A 12,342-nucleotide genomic window follows, 5' to 3' on the forward strand; every position below is an offset into this window, starting at 1 on the left:
CAAAATATTTTCAGAGGGCTCTTCAGATGCAGTCCTTAATGGGGTTGTTCCAACAATATAAAGAATTCAGCTAATCATATTTTCAATTTTGCAATCATTGTGTTCATTCTGTCTTGGCATATAATATTGATGAAGTTTTGCTTGTACAGAAAAATTGAGTGTTCAGATGAGCAAATATATGCAAGTTATGATTGGTTGCAAAGCCAGGTCTAGTCATGTGTACCAACTCAGGTTGAAGATTGTGTCTAGGAAGATACTCCACGTGAAAGTAATGAACTCCAGTTCTAAACAGGTATTTTTTGTTATCAGTGTCCATTCCTTTATGAAACTGTGTAAAAACGTCAATTTGGTGGCCAACCATGGTTAACAAATTTTTACCGCTTAGTTTTTTTTTTAACTTTCATGTTGAGTCTGGGTAAACTTTTTTAAAAAGTCAACATTTTAGAGACTTAACACAATAAAAGTTTCTTGCTGAAGTAATAGTCTGGCATGTATGTTCCTAGCATGGCACCTCTCCCCAGGAGTTCTCACCCAGGTTTCTGCCCTTTTCTTGGTACTTCCTCAGAGGATGGGGGATGGCACATGGGAGGGTTTTATGGATCAGGCCTGGAGATGGCATATATTTTTTCTACCCACAGTCCATTGGCCAGAACCCAGTTGTGGCCACACCTAACTACACGGAATCCAGGAAATGTAGTCTAGGTATGTGTCCAGGAAGGAAAGGGAGATGGCTTAGTGAGCAATTAATCAGATTGTCACAGGGATAAATTCCTGGTATGTTCAACAGTGAGCTTTATTCCCACCTAGTCTTCATTACCTTTTTTAAAATCTTACTTTTAAGCACTGACCCTTTATGAGTTCCAAACAAAAATGCTAGGTTTTAGGTCAGTTTGCAAATTATGTGATGGTCAGTTTTGAAAAGAATTCAATAGAAATTCAGTATCCATTCTGCTGAACTATGTCCTTCATATTCTCATTTAAAAATGATTATATTGGAAGGCTCATTTCCTAAAGGTTAAATATATACACAGTTGTTCTGCAATCAATCCCTAGAACTTTTTGTCTTGCAAAATGGAAACTCTATACCCATTAAACAACAACTCCCCACTCCCCGCCCCCAGCCCCTGGCTGTCATCATTCTAGTTTGTTTCCGTAAATTTGAGTACTCTACACACCTCATGTAAGTGGAGTCATACAGTATTTGTCTTTTTCTGACTGGTTTATTTCATTTAGCATTATGTCCTCAGGGTTCATTCATGTTGTAAGCATATGTCAGAATTTATTTCCTTTTTAAGGTGGCATGTATATTCCACATTTTCTTTATCCATTCATTTGCCAGTGGACATTTGGGTTGTTTCTACCTTTTGGCTTTTGTGAATAGTGCTGCTATGAACATGAGTGTACCTCTGTACACTCTCTCTTCTAGTCCCTATTTTCAGTTCTTTTGGGTTTAGGTCCAGAAAGGAATTACTGGATCATATGGTAATTCTACTTTAAAATTTTTGAGGAACCACTGTACTGCTTTTCCTAGGGGCAGCACTGTCCTACTTTCTCACCAACAGTGCACAGGGGATCAATTTCTTCACATCCTTGCCAAGACTTATTTTCTGGGGTTTTGTTTGTTTCTTTTTTTTTTTTTGGTAGTAGCTTACCTGATGGTGTGAGGTGATATCTCATTTTGGTTTTGATTTTCATTTCACTAATGATAAGTGATATCGAGCATCTTTTCACATGTTTGTTGGCCATTTGTGTATCTTCTTTGGAGAAATGTCTGTTCAAATCCTTTGTCCATTTCTTAATTGAGTTGTTGTTGAATTGTAGGTGCTTTATCTATTCTGAATATTAACTCCTTATCAGATATGTGATTTGCAAATATTTTCTTCCATTTCATTGATTTCTTTTAAATTCTATTCATTGTGTCCTTTGACATACAGAGGTTTGTAATTTGGTGTCCAGTTTATATTTACTTTTGTTCCCTATGCTTTGGTATCATGTTCAAGAAATCTTTGCCAATCCAGTGTCATAAAGCTTTTCCTCTATGTTTTCTTCTAAGAGTTTTGTAGTTTTAAGTCTTACATTTAGGTCTTTGATACATTTTATGTTAAAGTAAGGATCCAGCTTCATTCTTTTGCCTGTGGATATTCAGTTTTCCCAGCATCATTTGTTGAAGAGACAGTCCTTTCTCCATTGAATGGTCTTGCCACCCTTGTTGAAAATCATTTGACCCTGTTTCTGAGGGCTTGTTCCTGGGCTCTCTATTGTATTCTATTGATCTATATGTCTCTCTTTATGTCAGTACCACACTTTTAATTACTGTAGCTTTGTAATAAGTTTTGAGATCAGAAAGTGTGAGACCTCCAACTTTGTTTCCTTTTTCAAGAGTGTAGTATTAGTTTGCTAGGGCTACCATAATAAAATACCACTGATTGGGTGGCTTAAACAGCACACTTTTATTTTCTCACAGTTCTGGATGCCAGAAGTCCAAGATCAAGGTATTGACAAGTTTGGTTCCTTATGAGGCCTCTCTCATTACTTTCAGATGGCCACCTTCTCTCTCTGTTCTCACATGGCCTTTCCTCTCTTTATGCACATCCCTGACGTCTCTCTAATGTATTCAAATTTCCTCCTTTAAGGACACCAGTCAGATTGGATTAGGGCCCACCCCAGTCACCTCTTTAAAGGTCCTGTCTCCAAATATGGTCACATTCTGAGCTACTGGGGGTCAGAGCTTCAACATAGGAGTTCTGGGGGACATAATAACGCACATAATGATTACTTTGGTTGTTTGGGGTTATTTGAGATTCCAAATGAATTTTAGGATGGGTTTTTCTATTTCTGCAAAAAACATGTTTTGGATTTTGATAAGGGATTGAGCTAAATCTTTAGGTCTCTTTGGGTCATATTGACATTATAACATGTTTATTATAGGACATGTAGTAGTTATAGTAGTAGTTACAGTAGTACACATTTATTGAAAAAAATCCATGTATAAGTGGACCCTGCACAGTTTAAGCCTGTGTTGTGTTGTTCAAGGGTACACTGTATTTTATTTGTTTTTGATGGTATTATAAAAGGAATTGTCTTCTTAATTTCATTGCTTGGATTGTTCATTGTTAGTGGAAACACAACTGATTTTTGTGACTTGATATTGTACCTTGTAACTCTGCTGAATTTGTCTATTCTAACAGTTTGTTTTCAATGTTAAATTTTCCTTATGTAAGATCATGTCATTTTTGAACAGAGATAATTTTATTTCTTCCTTTTCAATTTGGGTAAATTTTGTTTCTTTTTCTTGTCTAACTGCTTTGGCTAGGACTTCCAGTACTATGTTGAATAGAAGCGATGAAAGTATCTTTGTCTTTAAAAATTTTTTTTCAAATTGTAGTATGGTTGATTTACAATATTATATTAGTTTTAGGTGTACAGTGTAGTGATTCGATGTTTTTATAGTTTATACTACTTTTAAAATTATTGTAATATATTGACTGTATTCTCATACATTACATCCTGTGCTGTACACTACATCCTTGTATCTTATCTTATACCTAGTAGTTGGTACCTCTTAATCCCCTTCCCCTATCTTGCCCTTCCCCCCACCCCTCTCCCCACTGGTAACCACTAGTTCTCTGTATCTGTGAGTCTGTTTCTGTTTTGCTATATTCATTTGTTTATTTTTTAGATTCCACATATAAGTGAAAACATGCAGTATTCATCTCTCTCTGTCTGACTTACTTCACTAAGCATAATACCCTCCAGATTTGACCATGTTGTTGCAAATGGTGAAATTCCATTCATTTTTATGGATGAGTAATATTCTATTATCTCTTTCTCTCTCTCTCACATTTTCTTTATCCATTCATCTGTTGATGGACACTTAGGTTGCTTCCATATCTTGGCTATTGTAAATAATGCTGCTATGAGCATTGGGGTGCATATATCTTTTCAAATTAGTGTTTTCATCTTGTTCCTGATCTCAGAGGAAAAACTTTCAGTTTTTCACCATTGAGTGTGATGTTAGTTGTGGGCTTTTCATATATGGTTTTTGTTATGTTGAAGTAGTTTTCTTTTATTCCTAGTTTGTTGAATGCTTTTGTTGTGAAAGGGTACTAAATTTTATCAGTGCTTTTCCTGCATCAGTTGAGGTGCTCATGGGTTTTTTTTCCCCTTTATTTTGTAAATGTGGTATAGTACATTGATTGACTTTCATGTATTGAATCATCCTTTCACTCCAGGAATAAATCCTACTTGATCATGGTATATAATCCTTTTAATGTGCTGTTGAATTTTTTTTTTGCTATTATTTTATTGAGGATTTTTACACTCATAGTCCTCTAGTATTTCATCTTTTGATATGACATTAGATTTAGGTGTTTTGTAAATAGCTTTTATGATATTAAGAAAGTTTTCTTTTTTACCATGAGTTAGCTGAGTTTTACCTCAGCTGAATTAGCTGAGTTTTACCATGAATGAGATTTGGATTTTATCAAGTGCCTTTTCAATATTTGTTGAAATGTTTGAATGGTTTTCTCCTGTATTCTGATATTATAGTCAAGTACACTGACTGAATTTTGAAAGTTAAACCACCCCTGCATTTCTGGAATAAATACTATTTGATCGTAAAATATTATCCTTTCAATACATTATTGGGTTTTATTTGCATATGCATTTTTAGATTTTTGCATTTATGTTTATTAGAGAAATTGGTCCATAATTTTCTTTTAATAATCCTTACTAGGTTTTAGATTAATATTATACCAGCCTCTTAAGATGAATGGTGCTACTTTAGTTATTCTCTATTCTCTGAAGGAGTTTTTATAAGATTGGTATTAGTTTTACATCTTAATTTGGAAGAATTTTCAAGGAAGTTATCTGGGCATCAGTTTTCCTTTCATGGGTAGTTTTAAATTACAGATTAAATTTTCTGAAAGATACTGAGTCATTAAAGATTTTCTATATCTTCTTGTTCAGTTGTGGTAAGTCGTATAATTTTCTTAAGGTATCTGTTCATTTCATGTAAGTTGACACACTTACTGTCATAAAGTACTTCATAATATCCTCTCAACCTTTAAGGTATGTACTAATTTCACCTTTTTCATTCCTGATAATGTTATTTTGTGTTTTCTCCTTTTAAAAAATTCAGTATTCCTAGAGGTTTGTCACTTGTATTAAACTTTTCAGAAAATCGACTCTGGTATTGTCCATTTTATCCATTGTGTGTTTGCTTTCTACTTTCATTGCCTTTTGCTCTTCCTTATTTCCTTTTTCCCATGTTTTTTGGGGTTTGCATTGCTGTTCTTTCTCTAGGTTTTAAAATGGGGTTAATCCTTTTTTTTTTTCTGTAATATACATTTAGAGCTGTATATTTCCCTCTGAATGTTGTTTAGAAACAATGAAGACCATAAGATTATCCATCTAAACCTTATAAACTATATATAAAAATCTTCATGTTGTTTTCTTTTTTGTTTATTTTGAAGAAAGTAATACGCTATTTCTATTAACCCTAGAGTATAGTGAGAAACTACTGTACTGTTTAAAGTTTATTCATTATTTCTGTTTTTAACCTTCCCACCTAGGATCCCCTTGCCTGCTTAAATTTCATAACTACTTGTTTTGATAGTTTTTCTTCCATGCCATTAGAAATTTCTGGGTGTGAATTCTGTGGGGTACAGTTGCCTGAACGTGCTCCCATTTGAATATACGTTGCATGGGCGTCTCCTCAGTGTAGGCAGGACACTAAGAGAATATCTTGCCGTAGAGCAATTCTAACAGTGCTTCTAAGACATTTAGATCATCTCATATAGACTATTCCCCAAAATAGTTTAGCTTTACGAAAAGCTGAAGAAAACCCTGTAACTTTAGAATTATTATAATCAACAACAAAAGGAAACTAAAAGACTCGTTTGAGTCAGATAAATGGATTTTTCATTACAACTTAAGCATTCCTAACATTGAATGCAAACTGTGTTTGATAAGTGGTTTTCATATGAGATTTCCATACATTTTACTGCCTTCAGGGTTAAACTGGCAACCTGGTACCAAGACAGGCCTGGAAGGTTTGGCAGGTTTTGTTGAGTAAAGGACTTGGCTCTTGACATTCATATAGGGACAGGAATGAAAGCCTGGTGCTTGGAGAGACAGGAGTTTGTAGCCAAGATGACCACATGAAACTGAGCCCCTCAATGTGCTACATCCACAGGAAGAAATCCTACCTACATTTAGGGACAGAGAACAGGGGAGTTTTATCAGTAATGACCTGGGCTCTGGTTTGTTGCCTCTGCAAGTTTATAGCCACATGGGTTTGGTGTTCACATTTTTATTTCTTGCATCCTTCTGTGCTTATCCCCAACCAAAGATGGTAGCCTAAAATGTGGCCTTGCTAGATGCCACTTCCACAGATGGAAGAAGCAAACATAATACAACATGGGAAGTATACACTCTCAACAACCTATAGGATTTACATGCACAGGTCTGAGCTGTCTCTTGGGTATTCAGCATCACTCTATCCAGACACTTTTGGAATGACCTGCTATAGTTGTCTTTCTTGCGCCCCTCCATTTCATCGATACCATCTTTATGCAGTGTCACATCGGGCTGTAGTTAATTATTCCAGGAACAGGTACATGGCCCAAGCCAGGGAAGGCAGTCTCTTCCCTGGGAATTTGAACTGAGAAGTCTCTCCTAGTCACTTGATTGATAATTTGATGACTCAGGATCCTTTGGTTGTCATATATTCTGACATGTAACCCTGCAGCCAGAGAGAATGATGCAGAAAACCAGAGGGAGTGGCAACAAAAGAGAGTCCCAAAGGCTTTTGAGTGCCTGGGTTTAGAGTTATCCTAAAGTCAGCTGCATTCCCTACCTGTGAGTTCTGTGACATACCTTCTATCACTGAATTTTTCTGCCACTGGGTCCCCTCCCACCACCTTTTTTTTTTTTTTAATTGAAGCTATATTTGATTTCTGTTACCTATATCCCCAGTGAGTTCAAGCGAATATACCAGTAGAGACTCCATCTCATTTTTTGGTGTGTTCTCAAAGGTTAGACATCTTTATTTTAATGAAATGTTTGATGGAAGAAATACTCCAGATCCGACAAGTGAAAGCTGCAATTACATTTTTGGATAAACACACTAATGCATTTTCATCATTTGAGTAAAAATGCCTAAAAATAATGTGAACGTAATTTTTGGCACCATTATTTTGTGGATTTTTATAAATGAGTTTAGCCGTTACACTAATAGAAAGAGGTTTAAGAATGAAAAAATACATTTCTTTAAACAAAATAGAGTATGCCAACATCATGTAGCACATTTAATATTTTTCAGGTGAGATTTGCTCTCCAGCTAAAATTATTCTTTTACACATGAACAGAAGATTGGTTGAGTGATAGTTCTTAATTCAAGAAGGAACAGCATAACTGACTGAAAAGCTTTTCAGAAGCAAAAATACTCTCCTAAAAATATTTTTGCATTTGACAGAATGTTGTTCCGTTAGTAATCACCTTTGAATAATGAAGTTCCTTTTGACTCATCAAATACATTATTCTGTCACAAAATAAGACATGCTTGAAGAATTTAACAATTCCTGAAGATCTACTTCATATTTCTACTTTAGGGAAATACTTATGTACAGGATGTTAGAATGGAATGCTCCCTGCCTCAGTTTCAACTAAGGTACCAATTTGAAATACTGACAATATCAGGATACCAAATGGACTGAAAGCATCACATGTAAATTTTACTAAAGAACTGTAAAGGAACACATTCCACAACTATATCCGTCTGACAGACATAAGGATCAAAGAAGAGGTCAGATAGGCTTTTGTGAAGAGACTGGAGAAGAGATCTTTGGAGGACCAGTTGCCATCCTTGGGCGAGGAGTGCAGTGTGCTACCTTCTTTACCTCAAGCCTAGTGGGAGGGACTTCCATGAGGAAACCTGGAAAGGCTGCTTATGTGTTCTTTGAAATCGAGGCATATTGAATTAGGGTCCAACACACACACCCCTACCTCCAAGAAATGTAGTAGACAGGATGTATAGGCAAAATAGTGGTCCCCCCCCAAAGATGTCTACATCCTAATCCCCGGAACCAGTGAACATGTTACCTTACGTGGCAAACAGCACTTTGCAAATGTGATGAAGGATCTTGAGATGGGGAAGTTATCCTAGATAATACATGTGAGCCCAGTGTAATTAAAAGGATTCTTTTGAAAGGGAGGCAGGAGGGTCAGAGGAGGTGTGATGATGGAAGTAGTGAGGCACGAGCCAAGGAATGGAGGTAACCTCCAGAAGCTGGAAGAGGCAAGAAATGGTTTCTGAGCCTTCAGAAGTAACACAGTCCTACCAGCACCTTGATTTTACCCAGTGAAACTGATTTTGAACATCTGACCTCCAGAACTGTAAAATCACGAATTTGTGACAATAGGAAAGTAACGCACAGAGTGCCGCTTTGGTGACAGAGTTCAGAGTGCTGCTGCCGTAAGGGAGGTTAGCAGGCACAGAATATGGGGAGAAGGTTGGCTGAATATTTCCCATGGGCCAGCTGTGGACCTCACAGGAGAGAGAGACCCCGTATGGGGTTTTCATCAGATTTATCCAACAGTGCCCTCTGTAGGAGCAGGGAGGTCTCCGCAGGAAGAGTCTGGATCCATTGACTTCCTGTTAAGGAAGGAATTTCAAATGACCATGCGCATCTACCTATGTCAACAAAACTGTAGCAGAGTAGGGCCCAGAGAGCTCAAAGCCAATGTATGACAATTCCAGTTAAAATTTATCTTGTCCCTTTCCCCAAAGTGTCATTTCTGATAGAAGCTAAAGCGGCCTTCAGGTAGATGGGGGAGATAAGGAGCGGAAATGGACAAGGTGGTCTCCATGCCTTTCCTGTTGCTGCCTTGGAACTATTGTAGTTACAACAACCTAGAAGAGTGTAGAAGATTGGATACCAAAGCAGATTCACAGCTTTATTATCTTGAACTGGACTTTCTAACTACTTAATCAAGAATTGTTAATGGTATAAAGGGACTGTAGAACCTTCCAGAATTTTCTCTCAGGGAATATTTTTGTCTCTCACTGAATGAAGTATAAACAGACAATAGGGGACAAAATACAGGAACACTTATAAATTTTAGGAAAGCTTCCAAACGTGAAAAATTGGAAATAGCAGTATGAATTCCCCTCTATAATGAACTGACTTGTGTGCCCCCCGCCCCAAATCATATGTTGAAGCCCTAACCCCAGTGTGACTCTATGTGAAAATAGGATTTTTAGGAGGTAATTAAGGTTAAATGAGGTCATAAGGATGAAGTCCTATGATTAGGATTGTTAGACTTACAGGAAGAGAGAGCCATCCCTCTCTCTCTCTCTCCACATGTACACACCGAGGAAGGTCACGTGAGGACACAGTGAGAAGATGGCCACCTGCAAGCCAGGAAGAGAGCTCTCACCAGAGGTCTACCATGCTGGCACACTGATCTCAGACTTAACAGCCTCCAGACTTGTGAGAAAACATCTGTTGTTTAAGCCCCCACTACATCTGTAGTGTTTTGTTATGGCAGCCCAAGCAGATGAATACACCCTTCATCCATATCCTGTAATCAATTATCATCGACATGTCATGCTTCCTTCATCTATTTCTCTCCTTTTTGTCCTTGTCCTCCTGTCTGCTCGTTCTGTGAAGACTATTTTATACCAAACTTCGACATCATATGATTTTTACTTCTAAACATCTACATCTCTGAAGAATAAAGGTGACTTACAACCTAACCATTGAGGCGTAATCATTACTATCTGTTAGGATCTCGCTTCCCAAACCCGCTGGATATGCTGGTCATTGAAGTGAGTTGTGGGCATGTGATTTGTTTTCACTACTGAAATGAAAACAGAAGTAGCATGTATCAGGTAGCTATTACTGTGTAATAAACCACCCCAGAATGTAGCAGCTTAACAAGCATTATTTTTCACAATTTTGTGGGTTGGGTGGGAATTTCTTTTGGTTTGAGACAGCTTGGCTTATCTCTGTGGTCAGCTGGCAGCTCTGTGTGTGGCTGGATGGTGTAGGAAGACCTCAGTTGGGATGATTTGTTTGACCACATGTTCTTTCCTATTAGTAGACTAACTTTGGATTCTTCATAGAGTGATTGCAGAGTTCACAGAGCATTAAGAGAAAGTAACCTCCACTGTAGAAGCACTTTTTAAGCCTTTCCTTCTGACACATTTACTAATGTCCCATCCACTAAAGTAAGTCACATGGCCAAGTCCAAATTCAAGGGGTAAAGAATAGACTACCCTTCTTGATGGGAAGAGCAAGAGGGATAACGTCATATTTCAAAGGAGTGTGCGTACAAGATGGGAAGAGTTTGTGGCCATTTTTGTAATCTACAGCAGTGTGAGGCTTTTCCTGAGTGATGATTAACTGAGGGTTTTGTTTTGTATATAGTACGTGTGAAGGCTGGATAACAAATTTATAACAGCTGAGAACTGGCAGTGGAACAAAGCAAAACAGGGTTAACAGGCAAGGAAAGAAGGAATACTTTCATTGATAACATATAGAAAAACTATGTGTGCGTATATACATATATATATATACACACACATATATAGATCTGCAACTTGCTAAATTTACTTAAAAATTAAAGTAACTTTCTTGAGATTCTTTAGGTGATCATGTTGCCTACAAATAAAGACAGTTTTAATTCTAATTTGTATGTGTTTTCTTTCTCTTTCCTCATTTCTAATATTAAAGGAAAAGCATTTAGTCTTTCACTATTAAATATGAATTAGGTATAGAGTTTTTATAGATGCCCTTTATCAAGTTGAGGCTATTCCCTTCTATTCTTAAGGTGGAAATTTTGTTCATTTATATTAGATTTTTCTTCTTTTCTAGCGTAAGCATTTAGAGCTATAAAATTTCTTCTAAATTCTGCTTTAGCTTGTTCCCCACAATTTTTATGTTTTCTTTCCTTTTCAGTCATTTAAAAATATTTTTAAACTTTCCTCATCATTTCTTCTTTGATCATGTGTTCATTAGAAGTGTGTTGGGAGATTTTCCAGGTATCTTTATTGTTACTGATTCCTAATTGAATTCCTTTGTCATCAGAGAACACGCTTTGTAAGTCTTCAGTCTTTTCAAATTTGACTTGTTTTATACTCAGTATATAATCTATCTTTTTGAATGTTTTATGAGCATGTGTAAAGAGTGTGCATTCTACTGTTATTGGATAGAGCATTCTATAAATGTAAATTAGGTTAGTTAGATTGATGGTGGTGTTTGAGATGTCTATATTATTGATTTCTGTCTAATTGTTCTGTCACTTGCTGAGAGAGCATTATTGAAGTCTCTAGCCATAATTTTGGATTCGTCTGCTTCTTTTTTGTCATTTTATTCCTAGTGGATTTTAAACTCTGTAATTAGGTACATACAAACTTAAGATTGTTATGTCCTTTGATGAATTAATCTATTATAAAATATTTGTCTTTTTCTGATTACCTTTAAGATTTTCCTCTGTCATTGGTTTTCAGAAATTGCATTATGTGTTTGGTGTGGTTTTTGTTGTGTGTATATTTCTTGGATCTCTGTGTTTATTGTTTTCATAAAATTCATAAAACCCACAGCCTTATTCCTTTGAATATTTTTCTTTGTCTTACACATAAGTTAGCCCACAATTGCCCCCAAATCATCAAAGTTCTGTTCATTTTCTATCTGTTTTCTCTCTGTTCTTCAGTTTAGATAGTTTCTGTTCTTTTCACTGGTCTTTTCTTCCAAAGTGTCTAATCTCTCTTAAACTCATCCATTGGATTATTTATTTCAGATATTGTATATTTTATCTCTAGGATTTAATTTGCTTCTTCTTTGTATTTTTCATTATGTGTATGTTTTTCTTTAAAATATTGAATGTATTTATAATACCTCTTCTAAGTCCCTGTTTGTAATTCCATCATATAACTCATTTCTACTTATCATCTATTGACTGCTTTTTTTCATAGTTATTGGGCCACATTTTTCAGCTTCTCAGTCTATTAATTTTAACTGAAGGCTGTGAACTGTGATTCTTTGCCGTTGAGTGTTTGCTGCTTCTGTCTTAAGGCAGTTAAATTACTTGTGGGTTTGTCTGATTCTTTAGAGGCTTGTTTGTAAGGGCTTGTCTAGTGTAGCCTTCACTGTAAGGCTGTTATACCCCTACCACTTAGCAGTGACACTCTCAGGTCTCTACTTTCAGTGGGCAAAGAGGCCTGTCCACCTTGGCTGGGTACATTCAAACATCTCTCAGCCCTACTTAAGCTCTGATTGTTTCTCAGTTGTTCTTTCCTGATTTTGTGAAATTTCACCCTATGAGTGCACAACTGAG

The sequence above is a fragment of the Balaenoptera ricei genome, chromosome 5 (assembly GCF_028023285.1).
Source record: "Balaenoptera ricei isolate mBalRic1 chromosome 5, mBalRic1.hap2, whole genome shotgun sequence".
NCBI classification, from domain to species: domain Eukaryota; kingdom Metazoa; phylum Chordata; class Mammalia; order Artiodactyla; family Balaenopteridae; genus Balaenoptera; species Balaenoptera ricei.